At 42.6% G+C, this 16629-nt stretch overlaps 1 pseudogene; it reads left to right on the top strand.

Annotated features, from left to right (window-relative positions):
• Positions 1–16629, top strand: part of LOC126993276 (plasma membrane calcium-transporting ATPase 2-like) — a 157307-nt pseudogene that overhangs the window by 123135 nt on the left and 17543 nt on the right.

Raw genomic sequence — 16629 nt, 5'->3', positions numbered from 1 at the left:
GTGTGTGTGTGTGTGTGTGTGTGTGAAAGATAATCTATTCTTGTGTTTAGCCTTATGTCCCTCCTAACTCTGCTTCTCGGCTCTCCAGGGACGGTGTAGCTGGGGTGCCGCGCTCCTGGTGACGGGGTAGGAGCGCAGCGCCGGCACCATGGCCACCATCGACGGTCGTCCGGCGCAGTATGGCGTCACGCTGCGCCAGCTGCGGGAGTTGATGGAGTCGCGCGGTATAGAGGTAGTGGAGCGCATCCAGAGGGAGTTTGGCAGCACTTTGGAGATCACCAAGAAGCTTTACTCCTCCCCGACCAATGGTATGACGCGCCACTCAATAAAGACGTTTTCCCATTCCTCTGATCCCTTTCCCTTTCTCCCTACTCGTCCATGTCTATCTCCCTTTACATTTCCCTTTATCTTGGCGGGTTTTTTCATCACCAAGAAGCTTTACTTATTCATTGCCCAACGGTATGTCACTCCCCTTCATTCCTTTACTTCCTTTCCCTTTCTCCCCACTTTGCAATGTCCTTCCCTTCATTATTCCGTCCCATTTTTTTTTTGATGTTTCCGTTTTGTAATCACCATATTCCCCCACGAAGCTTTACTTATTCATTGCCCAACGGTATGTCACCTCTATATTCCTTTACTCCTCCCTTTCTCCCCACTCTGCAATGTCCCTTCCCTCATTATTCCGTCCTATTTTGTTTTCATCTTTCAGTTTTGTAATCACCATAATCCTCACCCCCCACCCCCCCAAGACCAATGGAATGACTCTCTCCTTCATTTCCTTACTCCTTCCTTTACTCCATCTCTCCCTCTCTCCCAACCTGGCAATACTCATCTCCATCTTCCTCATTCCCTGCTCTACTTTTATCTTGCCTTTTAATTAAGCTCAACAAGACTTATATCTCCCTCAGTTGTGGTATGTCTCCCCTTCCCTTTCCTTCTCTCATTTTTTCTCTCCTTATCTCCCCACTTCCCTTTCCTCCTCCATCATTCCGTCATATATATATTTTTTACACTTTGCATATAACCCAGAAGCTCTAAATCTCCCCCCTCAATGGTATGTTTCTCCCCATCCCTTTCCTTCCCTTCTCTCATTTTTTCTCTCCTTACCTCCCCACTTCCCTTTCCTCCCCCATCATTCCGTCATATACATATTTTTTACACTTTGCAGATAACCCAGAATCTTTACATCTCCCCACTCTTTGGTATGTCCCTCCCCTTCCCTTTCCTTCCCTTCTCTCATTTTTTCTCTCCTTATCTCCCCACTTCCCTTTCCTCCCCCATCATTCCGTCATATACATATTTTTTACACTTTGCAGATCACCCAGAATCTTTACCTCTCCCCTCTCTGTGGTATGTCCCTCCCCTTCCCTTTCCTTCCCTTCTCTCATTTTTTCTCTCCTTATCTCCCCACTTCCCTTTCCTCCTCCATCATTCCATCTTATATATATTTTTACACTGCATATAACCCAGAAGCTTTAAATCTCCCCCCTCTGTGGTATGTCCCTCCCTTTTCCTTTCCTCCCCTTCCTCTCCTCTCCTCATTATCGTACAATCTCCCTTACCTCACCCTACATGCTCCCTCCCTCCGTCTCCCTCCCCTGTCATTCTTTTTTTCATTGTTTATTTTTAGTTCAGTCGTACTCTCACCCTCACGCCCCTCTCCCCCTCTTCCTCTTGTACTCTCCATTGACATTTCCTTCCACCTCTCCTCAGCAATGACTTACCTTTCTCTTTCTCCTTTCTCTCCAACTTTCATGAGATTCTTCTCTCTCCTCGTCGGTCCCTTTCCTCCTCTCCCCGCCACCCTCTTTTTCTCTCCCCTCCTCTACCCATTTATCTAACTCCTGTACAGCCCTTCGTCGTGCCTCCTCTCTCCCTCCCTCCCATCCTCTCCAAGCTATAGTTTTTTTTCTCTTTTCCTCACCTTTCGCCCCTATATCCCTTTCTTTTACCTCTTTCTCTCTCTCCTACCTATCGTTTTCTTCTCTCTTCTTCATTTTCCTTCTCCACAACGCTTCCTCCTCCCTCCTTTCCTTTCCTTTCAAACTTCCATACTTCCACTTCCCTTCCTTTTCCCTCCCTTTCTCCAGATTATCCTTTTCTTTTATTTTCCTTTCTTCCTCTTGACCTTCCTCTCCCCACTTTCGTTCTCTTATCTTACTCTCACTTTCCTCCCCTATACCATTCCTTCCTTCCTTCCTCTCCTTTCCTCCCTTCCCTCATCTCTCCACCATCTTCCTTTTCTATTCCCTCCTACCTCTCCTACAGCCCTTCCTTCCACCCTTTCTTCGCCTCCTAGCCATCGTTTTCCTCTCTCCCCTCTCCCTGCTTCCCTCCACAGTCTTCCCTTCCTTCCTTCCTTCCTTCATCTCCTCGCCCATTCTCTCCTCTCTCCCCTCTCCCTGCTTCCCTCCACAGTCTCCCTTCCTTCCTTCATCTCCTCGCCCATTCTCTCTTCTCTCCCCTCTCCCTGCTTCCCTCCACAGTCTCCCTTCCTTCCTTCATCTCGCCCATTCTCTCTTCCCTCTCCCTCTCCCTTCTTCCCTCCCTCCCTAGATCACCAGCAAGAACCTTTACTTATCGATACCAATAGTAAACGTTTTCCCAATACTTTCCGACGCCCGCTCCCCTTCCCCCTCTCCTCCCTTTACCTCGAGTCCCTTCTCCCCTCTTCTTCCTCCCTTCCCTTCTTGGCCTCTTCTCCTTCCCTCCTCTTCCCTTCACCCCTCTTCTCTTCCCTCTACTCCCCTCTACTCCCTTCTCTCCTTCCCTTTTTCCCTCCCCTCCTCTTCCCTTTACCTTGTTCCTTCTCCCTCCTCCCTTCCCCTAGCTCTCCTCCTCCCTCTTTTCGTCACCCCTTCGTCCCTCTCCCCCCTTCTCACCCAGGTTTCCTCTCCCCGTCACTCCATGTTGCTCCCCTCCCCTTCTCCCCCTCCACACAACTACCAACACCCGTACCTCAAGACATTAATAGCACTCCTGTCGATTTTATGCCCCTTCCTCCCCCTCTCGTGGTGTTCCCCTTTCCCTTTCCTCCCTTCTCCGTTCTATAGCTCTCCTCTTTCATCTCCTTTGCCTCGTTGTTCCCTTCCTCTTCTTCCCTCTTATGACAGCATCTTTTTCGAGCGTTATTTCTCTTCCTTTCTTTGTTGGACCCTTTTTATGTGTGTATGTCTCCTTTATATTTCCCATTTTCCTCAGTTCGTCTTTCTCTTTTCTCCTTTTCGTTATTCTTTTCCTCTGATATTTCTCTTTAAGTACTTTTTCTTTTCCTTCTACTACTCCTTACTATTTCCCTTCTCCTCCATTTTCTTTTCGTTCTCCTTCACCTTTTCTTCCTTCTTTTCCTTCGATTTCTCCTCTTCCTCCTTTTCTCCTATTATATACTCTTCCTTTTTAAGCACCTCTCCCTTTTTAAGCACCTCTCCTTTCTTCCCTCCTTTTCTTTTCGTTATCCTTCTCCTCAGACTCCTTCCCTTTTCTTCCTTCTTTTCCTTCGATTTCTCCTCTTCCTCCTTTTCCTCTTTCTAGTACTCTCCTTTTTCAGCACCTCTCCTTTCTTCCACTCTTTTCTCATGCCTTTCTCTAATCATTCTCTCCCCAACCCATTCTTCGACCCTCCATCCATCCCTTCTTCCCATTCTCTCACACACTCCCAAAATATTTCCTTGAACCGGCCCTGTCATGTGAGTCAGCTGGAGAGGGTGTTGTATTCCGCCTCCCTGTTGTGTGAAGTCCGCATCAGACGCTTCTGACCCTCACATCAACTATTTCCAAAGGTCGAGAAAGAGATTAATCAGGTTTTCAGGCGTTTCTTTTAGGTTCATGGTACAGAAGAAGGGTCAAACTACCACCTGGTCATAAGAGTACCTGTGGAAATAACCAGAACGCCTACGAAAGCCATGTCAAATGTGTGTTTAAAGAGACTAATTAGGGTTTTTTGAGCGCTTCTTGTAGGGTCATGGTAGAGAAGAAGGGTCGAACTACCACCCGGGTCATAAGAGTACCCGTGGAAATACCCAGAACGCCTACGAAAGCCATGTCAAATGTGTGTTGAAAGAGACTAATCAGGGTTTTTTGAGCGCTTCTTGTAGGGTCATGGTAGAGAAGAAGGGTCGAACTACCACCCGGGTCATAAGAGTACCCGTGGAAATACCCAGAACGCCTACGAAAGCCATGTCAAATGTGTGTGTGTGTGTGTGTGTGTGTGTGTGTGTGTGTGTGTAAAGGTTTACTCTCGCCCCCGCACACCTGGAGAGGGTAAACATTCGCCACCTGATGCTCGGGACTCATAACTGATGCTCCTGTGCTCCGGGAAAACACGAGCCCTCCTTGATTACAGGTGATGGTGACGCAGGTGGTGATGTTAGGCTATTCAGGGTCACGGAACATGTATATGGAGCGAGAGAGAGAGAGAGTCATTAGGTTCATAAATATTTAAGATGTCGTTTAGGATGACGATTGAATAGCATCATAGCCAACTGTTTTGCGCACATTTCAACGGGGAAGGAAAGGAGGAAAGAAAGATGCGAAGTAGCAGTAAATAATATCATAGTGAATCGTTTTATCAGACGTGAAACAGATAAGAGAAAGGGAGGAAACTGAAATGATAAGACACGCTAAGTAGAACAAAAAAAAGGAAAGAGAACATGCCAACAGGAGAATACACAGTAGAATAGATAACATGAAAGAGAAAATTCATGAACGGAGGAAATTATGTAAAAAAAGAAAAGCAGAAAAAATGACGTAGGAAGAAAGGGAGGCGTGTAGAAGACGAAGATAGTGAACATGCGAATGGAGGAATAGATAACATTAATACATGAGCAAAAGAAATCATTTAAGAACAGAAAACCAGAAGAATGAAGTGCGTAGAAGCGGGAAAGAGGAAAGGTGTCTGTAGGAGTGTCTATGTGAGGTCTATAATACCGTCAACACCTCACCGTCATCTCTTCTCTCCCTCACTATCACCTCTTCTCTCCCTCACTATCACCTCTTCTCTCCCTCACTGTCACCTCCTCCTCTCCCCCACCACACCACCTCTCTCTCTTAACATCACTTCTTCCCTCACCATCATCTAGTATCGGTATCTCCCCTCACTATCACCTTCTCTCCCCTCCTCTCACCACCACCTCTTCTCCCCCTCACTATCTCACCTCTTCTCTCCCTCACCATCATCTATAGTATCTCCCCTCACTATCACCTTCTCTCCCCACCTCTCACCACCACCTCTTATCTCCCCTTACTTCACCTCTACCCTCCCCTCACCACCTCTTCTCCCCGCCACAGGGTTGAGCGGGAACGCCAGCGACATGGAGCATCGGCGGCAGACATTCGGCTCCAACGTCATCCCTCCGAAGCCGGCGAAGACCTTCCTGACGCTGGTGTGGGAGGCGCTGCAGGACGTGACGCTCATCATCCTGCAGGTGGCCGCCGTGGTGTCCCTGGGGCTATCCTTCTACAGGCCACCGGAGCAAAGCATAGACGCAGGTGAGTTGGTGGTGGCCGGGCCTGAAGGAGTGGTGGAAGGGGGACTTACCTAATTTCGTGTGTCGAGGGCAGATGTTATCGGGTCCCGTGGCGTGATGGAAGAAAAGCGATACAAATTTTTTATATAGCAACGGAAGCAGCTGAGGCCAAAGATACAATAAGCACAAAGAAAGCAACTAAAGGGCAAAAAGAATATAAATGAAAAATCCCGCTAACTAGCCTACCGCTCCTATAAAAGAGAGTTGAAGAGAATGCCAGACCCAGAAGAGAGATCAATGTCGGATGGAGAGGTGCCTTGATACTCCTCTCTCTCTCATTAAATAGTGTAGTACTTTGCCTCACGGTCCTTTTAGAGAAACAAATGAGAGGTATACTGTATTTCCGTCTCCACGCCATTGGACCGGATACAGTGCTGCCTCTATCAAAATTCAGCTGAGACTGTTTACCAATGGAGGAGTGAAGGGAGGAGGAGGTAGTGAGTGTTGAAGAAGAGATTGTTATCCTAATAGTGTAGGCCTACGTTTTTCTCTAGTTTTTTTCTGTTGTTGTGAGAGAGAGAGAGAGAGAGAGAGAGAGAGAGAGAGAGAGAGAGAGAGAGAGAGAGAGAGAGAGAGAGAGAGAGATGAACACACTAGGGTAATTATTTTTTACACACATTTTCACTTATTTTTAAGATACATATTAGATTTTTTTCTTATGACTGATCTCCCACAAATATTTAGACATGAAGACTTACATACATCACTAAATTTGAAAATCCACTTAAAATTTTGTCCGTAATTGAGTACTATTTATATAACTTGATTCATAAAAGTATACAATTCCTTATATTTATCTATCTCTATCTTGACATAACCTTGCATGGCGCACACCGGCCAGTCACACCTTTGCCCTCATTCTGCATCACTGTTGCACCACTCACCAAACAAACATCACCCATAAATCTCAAGAGCAAATGATTTCTAGGATGTGTATTTTCCTGTATCAGTTTTGGATGGTCATAGTTTGCACTCAGCTTAACACTATCAGGCTGCACTTAACATGGAGTGTATGTTCGACTATCCCGCCACACTTAAATGGACTCTTAGGGTATGACACAACAGAGAGTATTCAAGGAGACGCTAGAGTATTGCCAATTTTGGGGAAAACTGACAAAGTGCAAAGAAATACCGATAATTGTACAGATCTACTTAAGAGAAATCTTCAAACGCTTCATTATTTGGAACTTTCGGGAGGATTAAAAGCAATTCCCAAGTTCAGGCAAATATCATAACTTCGGTCCACTTGACGGAACTACACCAACGATTTTTTTACCTCCTGTCTCGGTCTATCGGATGCACTGAAGGCAATTCCTGTGTGCCCCATTGCCTAACGGCATTGGATAAGCACAATGCAACGATGATTTTCATCTGATATTTGCACAACCTACCCTGCTCTGTGTGGAGGCAGGTATGTGTGGCATTTTTCGCCCCATCAAAGTGTGTGTATTTTTCCAAGCTAGTGGCTGAGAGATACACATATTCTCTGCACGTGTTGTCCAACCATTTGCCATGCTGTGTTTGGCTCTATTTCATGTCTGGTTTGGCTGTGCATGCCCAGAAATCAGGAATACAAGGGAAAAGAATAATATTGCATGAGAGGCATTGCTTCTTGTCATGATTTTGTCTGATAAGAAGAGGTTTTTCCAGAGTTTGTGTGACTTTTGAGTCCGCAATTTATATGTATGTGATGGGTTTTAGCTTAAAGTAGCTTTTCTAATACTTGGTGTAATATGCCATTCTTTCTGACTTTTTCTTTTCAGTTTTTCACTCTCTTCTTCGCTGCTCTTCGCCTTTCCATTTTGCACTCTTATGCTCTGTTTCCTTTCTTTCCACACCCTCTCTTGGCCCCCCTTTCTCTCCATGTACCTTTCTGTATCTATGTCTGGTCTGTCTGGGCTATAGTAATTATTAACATTCTCTCTTTTTTTGCATATTCCTCTCTGCCAGGATTACCAGAAAGTAAGTAAGCCATTGCCTTTCTACTTACAACAGTTTGTGCTCAAAGAGAAAAGGAGATCATGACTAATATTAACTTTAAGCTTTACACATATATATACTAATAATACTATATACATTTTTCTTTTGTGACTAATGCATATTATTATGGTAGCATTTTACCTACTGGCTTTTTTCATAGTTCTAATTTTATGTTTATATGAATATGCCATTCTACTTTCATGACCAATGGCGTTTAGAGGGAATTGCTGAAGCAGGTAATGAGGAGGACAAAATCCCCAATAAAGAATGCATTACTCTGTATTGTAACTTAGTAAAAGTACATTCTTAACCAGCTTCTCCCTTCGATAAGTACAGTGTAAAGCCCTCTTGTAGCTCTCTGCAGCCTCAGTCTTAAAGCAACAGGAAGATACTGATAATTAAGACAATGACTGACTTTGCCGATAATGAACCAGCTAATTTGACCACTAATAACCGCCAAATAGAACAACCTTGAGTCACCAGCAGATTAGGCCAGAGACCAACATGGATTGTCTCTGTAAAAGTGATCAGTAATCAATACAGTTTTAGAGATGAAATGTAGTACAGCCTCCCACAGCTGAATGGTGCTGCTGCTGGTGGGTGGCGGGAATATTTCAGAGCAAAATGAAAGTGACTAAAATGCATATAATAGTTACTTACTGTCAAGATGGAAGTAAAACTGATTGAATGGTTATTTTCAGTCCTAGGTCAGTTTTATGTTCATTTTCTAAGTAGGTGGAATGTCACGATTCTCGCATCCTTTGTGCCCACCAAAACTCACTGAAATAAACACTGCAACACAACACTAGGGTCAGTTTTTGGAAGCTAAGCTGCACATGTAACTCATTTCTTTATCACAGAACAAAGAGTAAAAATCACTTTCAGGTGCTTCATAAATTTAGTAAGGAAGGCATCCTCAGGCGCTATTAGTGTGTTGGCACCAGAAGCGTGTCCTCATGAAACACACACAAACAATGTGGTTGAAGGTTATTCATTGTTTTGTCCAGTCAGATCACATTCAATTGCTGACAAACTCACTCACTACAAAATTAACTAACGTGAAGTAAATCAGTCTCCAGACACAAGATTTAAGAATGATTCTTTTCTAAGTACAGGTACAGTTTGTTGATTAATCACCTCACCTGATTAATTTCTGTGCTAAAACCAGATCTTCCTGTTCAGTTCTAAGTATCATATTGGTGTTAATAAAGAGACCTTATGAAATCACTATGATGAATAAGTTCATTAATTCCATGGAAAACATACCCTGTGATGCCTTTGCCAGTTGTCCTCACTCACATGGCAGAGTCATATCAATATTTCCTCCAGTCTAAAGCTTTCCCCAATCTCCATCACACTCATTAAACTTGCAAAGCAAACAATAAAAGAGTTAAATAATTACCTTGAGCCATAAAAGTTGTAGAGCCACAGTAACTAAGTTTAGCTGCTGAGCCAAACCAAACCCAGTATCCTTGTTGTTTCTCTATGGGTGCCATGAGTCACAGTCATGGTCAGTGTACCTCTCACCACCAGATCATCTATGAAGTTTTGCTTTGGCTTTTAATGTTCCTTATTTTGTACATACGACTAGTGTTGGCATAGCAGCACAAGCGGATGTTGATGCCTTGTGTAGTGGCTTGCCCTTCCTCGTGGTGTAGTGCATTAGGCCATAACTCTCAGTGAACAGACTCCTGATAAGTTGAGTTATCATTTAACAAAGGTCTCATCGCCTTAGTTCTCATTTAACTGAGGTCTCGTCAAACAGTTCTCATTCAGCTTAATATGACATACCTTTTTTTTTTTTTTTTTTTTACTTTGGTATCAAAAAATCCCAGTTATTTTGCCAAGTCAACTTAGTTTCTTTACTCTACCAAGACTTCACTTAACTTAATACTCACAAGACTGTTTCCCTACTTCAGCCCAGTCCCCCCTTACTATATTGAGTCCTTGTTCAAATGAGTTCTCAGTTTTTCCAATGAAATATCTACATTAGACATGATATGAACCTGTGAAGAAAGGGTTGCCATGAGAGCTTGTTCTGGTCCTCATGCCCTGTCAGGAACACCCTCCTGACCTCTAGCCTTCATTAAAGAGAGTTTGCCGCAATAAATGACGTCAGTGAAGAATGGAGTCGAAACCCAGCCAAGTGCCACCACCACTTGCAACACTCTACTAGGTCAATGTTTACTGTCCCACACTACTATCCACCGTAGATGTTTGTGTTCAGTACCCAGTATAATCCTCCTTTTACTACCTGTCTTATTACCTCCTGAGAAATGTGTTCCATAATATATCTATTCCTAAAGAGAGCCTAAAAATCCATTAAAAGTAGTGTTTTGAGTGTGGTCATGACTGTGTGTTAAGGAACGGCAGTGGTGTTGGATGAGCATGACGAGTGTGGTGTGTGTCTCTGGGGCAGCTTTTTGATGGCTAAAGACTGAAAGAGACCATTAATTAAGAACTAAATCAATCTTCAATGAATGAGCAAAACCTGTGTCATGCTGTTTGATGATGTGCAGCTGTGTGAGATCAGTGGGAAGGAAATGTGTAGTGAGGAGATGATATTAATGATAATCCATAAAAAGACTAATGTACTATTGCATCTATGTATCTTTCTCTGCACATAGTATGTCTCTGTATTTCACTTGCTTGCCAACTCATGACTGTAGTTGCTAAATTCATATGTTTGTGTGAAAAGGAAGTGAAAGCAGGGGAGGCAAGGAGGGCAGTGTGTTTGGTGGAGTCAGTATGAATTTGAGGAGATGATGCCCTTCATTCATGATTTGTCTGTCTTTGGAATCACCAAAAAGTCCAGCAGTAGTTAGCATTTTATAACTCAAATGACATATTTCTGTAGGGCGTTTATGTTTCTATTTTATGGAGTCCAAGTCTAAGCATTAATCCTACTCTAGTGTTGAGTGTCACAGTGACGTGAATAGGATCCTGTCTATAGAAATCTGATCTTTCTTCCTTTAAACTCTACTGGCTGAGGAGGTCACACGACAAGTAGATTAATCCATTTCTCCTTGCAGTGGGCCACCACGATGAGAGTGAGGAGGAAGCTGGATGGATCGAGGGTGTGGCCATCCTTATTTCTGTGGCAGTTGTTGTTTTGTCACAGCATTTAATGACTACACAAAGAGAAACAGTTTTGGGGACTACAAAGTCAGACGAGGGAGCACAAATTTACTGTTATTCGAGGAGGTGAAGTTCAGCAGATAGGCGCTAGATATTGTCGCCGGTGATATTTGCCAAGTAAGACCTGATTCTGTTCTGCCGCCACTCTGTCCGTCCTCACCCCTCCTTGTGTCTGTGTCCCTCACTAGGCGGTGTTTAGTGACTTAGTGTTCATGTTGAATTAGTTATACTCTCCATGTAAACCAAACCACCAGACCAATGTATGACTTAGCTCTGTTAGCCTGATGAAAGGGTGCTTTTGATGTTCAGCTGGTTCATCCTAGTCATGTTAGTGTAGTTGTTAGTGAATGATAGTTAATTCTGGCAGAACCAGCCGCTTTCAGTTACTAGAAGTGAAAGCTAGGTGTTTTTTTTTTGTTTTTTTTTTTTCCCATTTGTAAACTCAAGTAGTAGTCACAGGTAGTTCAGAATCTGTGTTGACTCATTTTAAATCAAGTGCAAAGTTTAAGAAGTGAAGTTTTAGCTCAGTGGTGCATCAAGGGGAGTGGAGGAGAGTGGAGCATTGATGCTTTTGTTTACTCGGAAGTTTGGGGAGCACCAGAGAGGGGTGTGGGGTGAGACTGTTTGGCTGGGGTGACTGCAGTGCTGGTTGGTATCTTGACACTCAAATTGGAGCAAAAATCTATACTTAACTCACTGCAAACACTTAATATATTTGTGCCTAATTCAGAAAAAAATAACTAAACATTCTTTTATCTTGTGTAGCCACTTAGCTTCACTTTATTTGTCCCAGAGGCTGATCCCTTTAAGTACAGTTTATCTTTATTTTCCTAAAACATGTTTGGTAGGTAGTGTTACTCAAGGGGCTGCCTGAAGACCTTGTTTGTCCAGTGTAATGCGCGTAAATAGATAATTGATATGCGCCTGCTCACCGTAGCTGTTCATTTAATCTCACGCCTGTTGTGATGTGCATAAAGTCAGAACAAGGTCTTCGGTGTAGCACTGCCACCTTCATGAGCTCTCAATCTTTCATCATCACTTCTTTGTTAAGTTATTAAATCCTAGCCCAGTTAAAGAATGACCAAAGTGTCTGTCCCTCTGTCTGCCTTGTGGAATGAATTATAAATGTTGTTGTTTAAGGATTTCCAGAGTCTTTTGTTATATGTGGAAATTTCATCTCCATAACATTCAGCCCTTGATGATGGTTTCAGATAATCAAAACTGATGATTTTTATGTTATATACATGTTTGAGAAATTTATTGACATTGTGTTTTCGCTTTTCCAGATCAAGTATGGTGACTTGTTACCTACTGATGGCATTTTGTTACAAAGTAATGATCTGAAGATCGATGAGTCCTCGCTAACAGGAGAATCAGACCATGTAAAGAAAGCGGTTGACCTTGATCCTATGGTGCTCTCAGGTAAACAAACTCAAACAAGGTGCTCAGGTGTTTGAAAAGGTGTCACAGAGTAATTTTTGCCAAAGAAATTCAAGCAGGGGAAGTTATCGTAATGTTACTTGTGATACAGAAGAAGTAAGCTGTTCATTGTCTTGTGTTGTCTTCAGAATTAAACCTTCATTGCTGAAATCTTATGGATTTGTGGGGTGTTAAGGTGTAATGTGGATAGATTGAGTATTACAACATAGAAGCTGCATATTATGTCCAGTATAATATAGAATGCTTATTATATAACTTTGTGTGCAGAGCATTACTTGAAGTACCTGAATATGACGTAAAATGGCTGGACGATGTAAAGCGTAATGCTAAAAATCTACTGATCAGTGTGTGTTGCTTCCTCCCATTACTCCGGGGAATCTCACGTTGCTTGCACGCCTGCAGGGACACATGTGATGGAGGGGAGCGGCAAGATGCTTGTTACTGCTGTTGGTGTAAATTCTGCTGGCATCATCTTCACGTTGCTTGGAGCCGCTGCCGACGAGGAGCAAGTGGAAGCCAAGAAGAGAAGGAGAGGTAATCTGTCGTGCACTGACCTAAATATCCCAGTGATTGAAAGCTTCCACTAAATTCAAATTTTTCTCTGTGGTTGGTACTATTTTAGGTGATTAGTGTTGCAGGGATAATAGCTGAGCTTCATTGTGGAAGGACAAGTAGGGAAAGTTTTATATTTTTCACATGTCTATCAAATCAAACACATTAGAAGTGGGCGGCTGCTGTGGCCCAGTAGGAGCAGTGTGTAGGAGCACAAACCAATGAAGCTCAGGCCTGACTCAGCCACAACACAGCCAGACTCTGGGTTGTGCTGATTTTTTTCAGTGTTAGTTTTTTATATTTCATTTATAGATTTATCTTCACACATCTTAAATCTAGGCACTCACCTGATACTCTATATTATGATTATTATTATTTGTTTAAACTTTTTTTACTACAAAGCCCACCCTCTTACAGTATGCATTTTGCACCCCAAACAAAAAACAATCTTTTCTTTTATTTTATAAAGTGAATGACTTAGTTCTAGGCATGTTAGTAAAGCCATGGAATAGATTTTTGAAATTATTGGGACATGAATGTAGACATTCCTTCTAGATAGCATAGGGATGGCAGCCTTTCTTTTTGGTACATTTCTTTGGTTCACACAGCTATAGGCATACTGATTGAAGTCAGCCATTTGTTTTAAAGTTACAAACCACAAAACACATTTTAAGTTCCTACTAGCTATTGCACTATAGTTGCTGAATCTTGTATAGTCTTTAGAGGGAGGACTCTACTTCCACAATTGTAGTCAAGCATTATTGCAGCTGTAGTTACCTCAGGCTACTTTAGAATTATGCAAATCAATCTCATGAGTTATTATATTGAATGAGCTCACAGAAAAGGTCAGTAGCTCAACTCACCTTCATAGCAGGAGGAAGGAAGCACCAGGTCAGCCTTCCGGGCCTCAGGATGCAAACTTGAAGCCACACTTGTAACAGAGAAGCAAAGTATTATTTTTTTGATGGAATAATCCCATAAATAATATTTTTTTTTTTTCATCACTTGAATGAAGTACTAGATAATTATTCTTTTGTTGAAAAATGAACAAGTATCAGCTTTTTTATTTTTATTTTTAATTTTATTTTTTAATTTTAAACATGAAACAATCCTAGTGTGCGTTCCAGCAGCTGCCGTTTGCATAGTGTTCTGAGGCTGCCTCCTGTTATGAATCTACTGACTGGATTCTGACTCACAGTTGTGGTTTAGCCTGTTGACTAGCAGTCCTCTAACCAGGTTTCTCAGTATCTGTTAGTGTTTCTCTTACCTTTGCCACTTAAAAGCTTAAAGATTTGATTTGTATACCCCATCTAGTACTAATGATTTTATTGTTTTCAACATCTTTTTTTTGCATGTAACCCCTGACCAACCAACCAACCACTACTGTTGTTGCCATCCGACCCCATCATCTTCATCTCTCACCGCTTGTGCCCCAAAACAGAGGCCAAAAAGCTGCGGAAAAAACAGAAGAAGGGCGATTCGGGAGAAGAGTTGATTGACGCCAATCCTAGTATGGCTCCTGTGGCTTTTAGTACTTCACATCCTCTTGCTGCCTATGTTTCTTTCCAGGATATGTAGTTGTCATTTGCTTTCATCCACTTCCCTCGTCTCCCATTTTCTGCCGTGCGAATTTTCTGTGTGTGTTCCACGTTGATATTTGGGTATATTGACCTTGTTCTACTTTTTTGCACTGTGTTTTTGCCAAAATAATGTTCAATCTATATATTACAGTAGGTGACTTTAATTTCCTTGCCTCTGTTTGTCATGTCCATGTGTGTTGCAGATTTGATGTTGTTGTAGAGATGTTCCTTATTGTTCTCTATGTCAAGTGTTTATGCTAAGATTTGCTGAGGAATATTATTGCATCAAGGATTATAGTGTCATTGTTTTGGCCAAATTTGAAATCAAGGCATTTTAATTACATATCTATCACATTTTTTTAGCCATCAATTTTGACATTTACGGAAATGAAACTTTTCATGCATGTTTTTCACTTTATTACATAATTTTCATGCAATATGATATGATTACAACAAGTTTAAAGAAGATTTTTCATAATAACCTTTATCTCAACAATTTTACTAACTACTTTTACTGACCGCTTTGCTTGTGAATGCTGATAGCTAAACTTGACGTCGAGCACCGGACAGCACTAATAGTGTCGCCTCGTTGCAGACAAGCAAGGTGACGGCGAGGCTGCTCCAGTGACAGGTAACTCTCACCATATCACGGCCAACTCCACCAACGCTGACGGCGACATCAGAAATAACAAGCATCCTAAAGAGGAGGAAGAAGAGGAAGAAGCGCCAAGGCCAACTGGTGGGGGTGGTCAGGAAAAGTCTGTTCTACAAGCCAAGTTGACCAAACTGGCGATTCAGATTGGCTATGCTGGTAAGGAGTGATTGTTTTCTTCTATTACCTCTGACTTTTACTTCCATAACATTGTGTATTTTCTAGCATATTTCTTTTTCTTTTTTTTTTGTAAATTTTCACTTCTTTTATGCAGATGCTTATTCCTTGAAACTTCCTGGAGGAAGTGACCAGTTGGTTAGTCTCCATTTGTAACTGTCCAAATATTTTGTCCTGACATAATCCAGATTGTGACACTCACTCCCCAACCCTTTCTCCTTCACTCACACTGAAATTTTAAATCTTTTTGTGTCTCATCCTTTACTGAAATTAATTACATACTACAAGGGTTGTTAATAATAATCTAAACAAAATTTCATTTTACAGGTTCTTTCATTGCTGTGCTAATAGTTGTGATCCTGATTGTCCGCTTTCATGCATAAACGTTTGTTGTGGAGGGAAGCCGTGGTCTCCATTTTATGCCAATCAGTTTGTTAAGTTCTTCATCATCGGTGTTACTGTGTTGGTGGTGGCCGTGCCAGAGGGTCTGCCCCTGGCTGTCACCCTCTCCCTGGCCTACTCCGTGAAGGTGAGTCAGGAAGGGTGCCGTAACAAGTCAGCTCAGGCAGTGACTAAGAATCCATGGTATGAATGGACAATCTTTGTGTCCCTGTGCATCCTGATCATTACGCTCTCCTTTGCAGAAAATGATGAAAGACAATAACCTGGTGCGCCACTTGGATGCCTGCGAGACCATGGGCAACGCAACGGCCATCTGCTCCGACAAGACTGGCACACTCACCACTAACCGAATGACTGTTGTCCAGGCGTTTATCAGTGGCGAGGACTACAAGACCACGCCCAAGTATGAATCCCTCCCACACAATGTTGCAGACCTGATACTGCATGCAATCAGTATCAACTCTGCTTACACCTCCCGAGTACTTCCTGGCGAAAACCCGGGAGACTTACCGAACCAGGTATGGAGGGACGCTGTTATCACATGTTAGCCATTCTGATGCGTCATTCTTGGATTATTTCTTGTAGAGCTGTTGCAAGGCTAGTCATGACTTCAATTGCTCCTGTCTTTGTGCTTTATTCTTCTGTTCTGTCCCAGTAGTTTCACTCACACTCTCAGAGCATCAGGCATTGGACAGCCCTCTTCATCAAGACACTTCCATTCTCTCCTGATGACCCAGCTGTTAAAAAAAATGCATGAGCATTGATGCCAAGATTTCTCACTGCATAGCCCAAGGTGGGAATGAAGCAGTTTCATTTTCAGTATTGCTGTTGTTAAACTACCCATGATGTTCTTTTTCAGGTTTGCAACAAAACAGAATGTGCTTTGTTAGGATTCGTGTTAGATCTTGGAAAGAGCTACCAAGCAATCCGTGATGAAGTAACAGAGGAAAACTTTCATCGGGTTTACACATTCAACTCTGCCAGGAAATCCATGTCAACGGTGATTCCTCGTGAAGGAGGTTACCGTATTTTCACAAAAGGTGCCTCTGAAATTGTTATGAAAAAGTGAGTTTCATTGTTGTTGTGATGTAAGTAAGGTCACCCTGCTCATGAAAGACATGCAAGTGCGGCTATATGATGGCCTTATTTACGGACATGAACGTTATGGTTTATTTCATCATTC

Source organism: Eriocheir sinensis, unplaced genomic scaffold (assembly GCF_024679095.1).
Source record: "Eriocheir sinensis breed Jianghai 21 unplaced genomic scaffold, ASM2467909v1 Scaffold595, whole genome shotgun sequence".
NCBI classification, from domain to species: domain Eukaryota; kingdom Metazoa; phylum Arthropoda; class Malacostraca; order Decapoda; family Varunidae; genus Eriocheir; species Eriocheir sinensis.
This window is presented reverse-complemented; position numbering and strand designations above follow the sequence as displayed.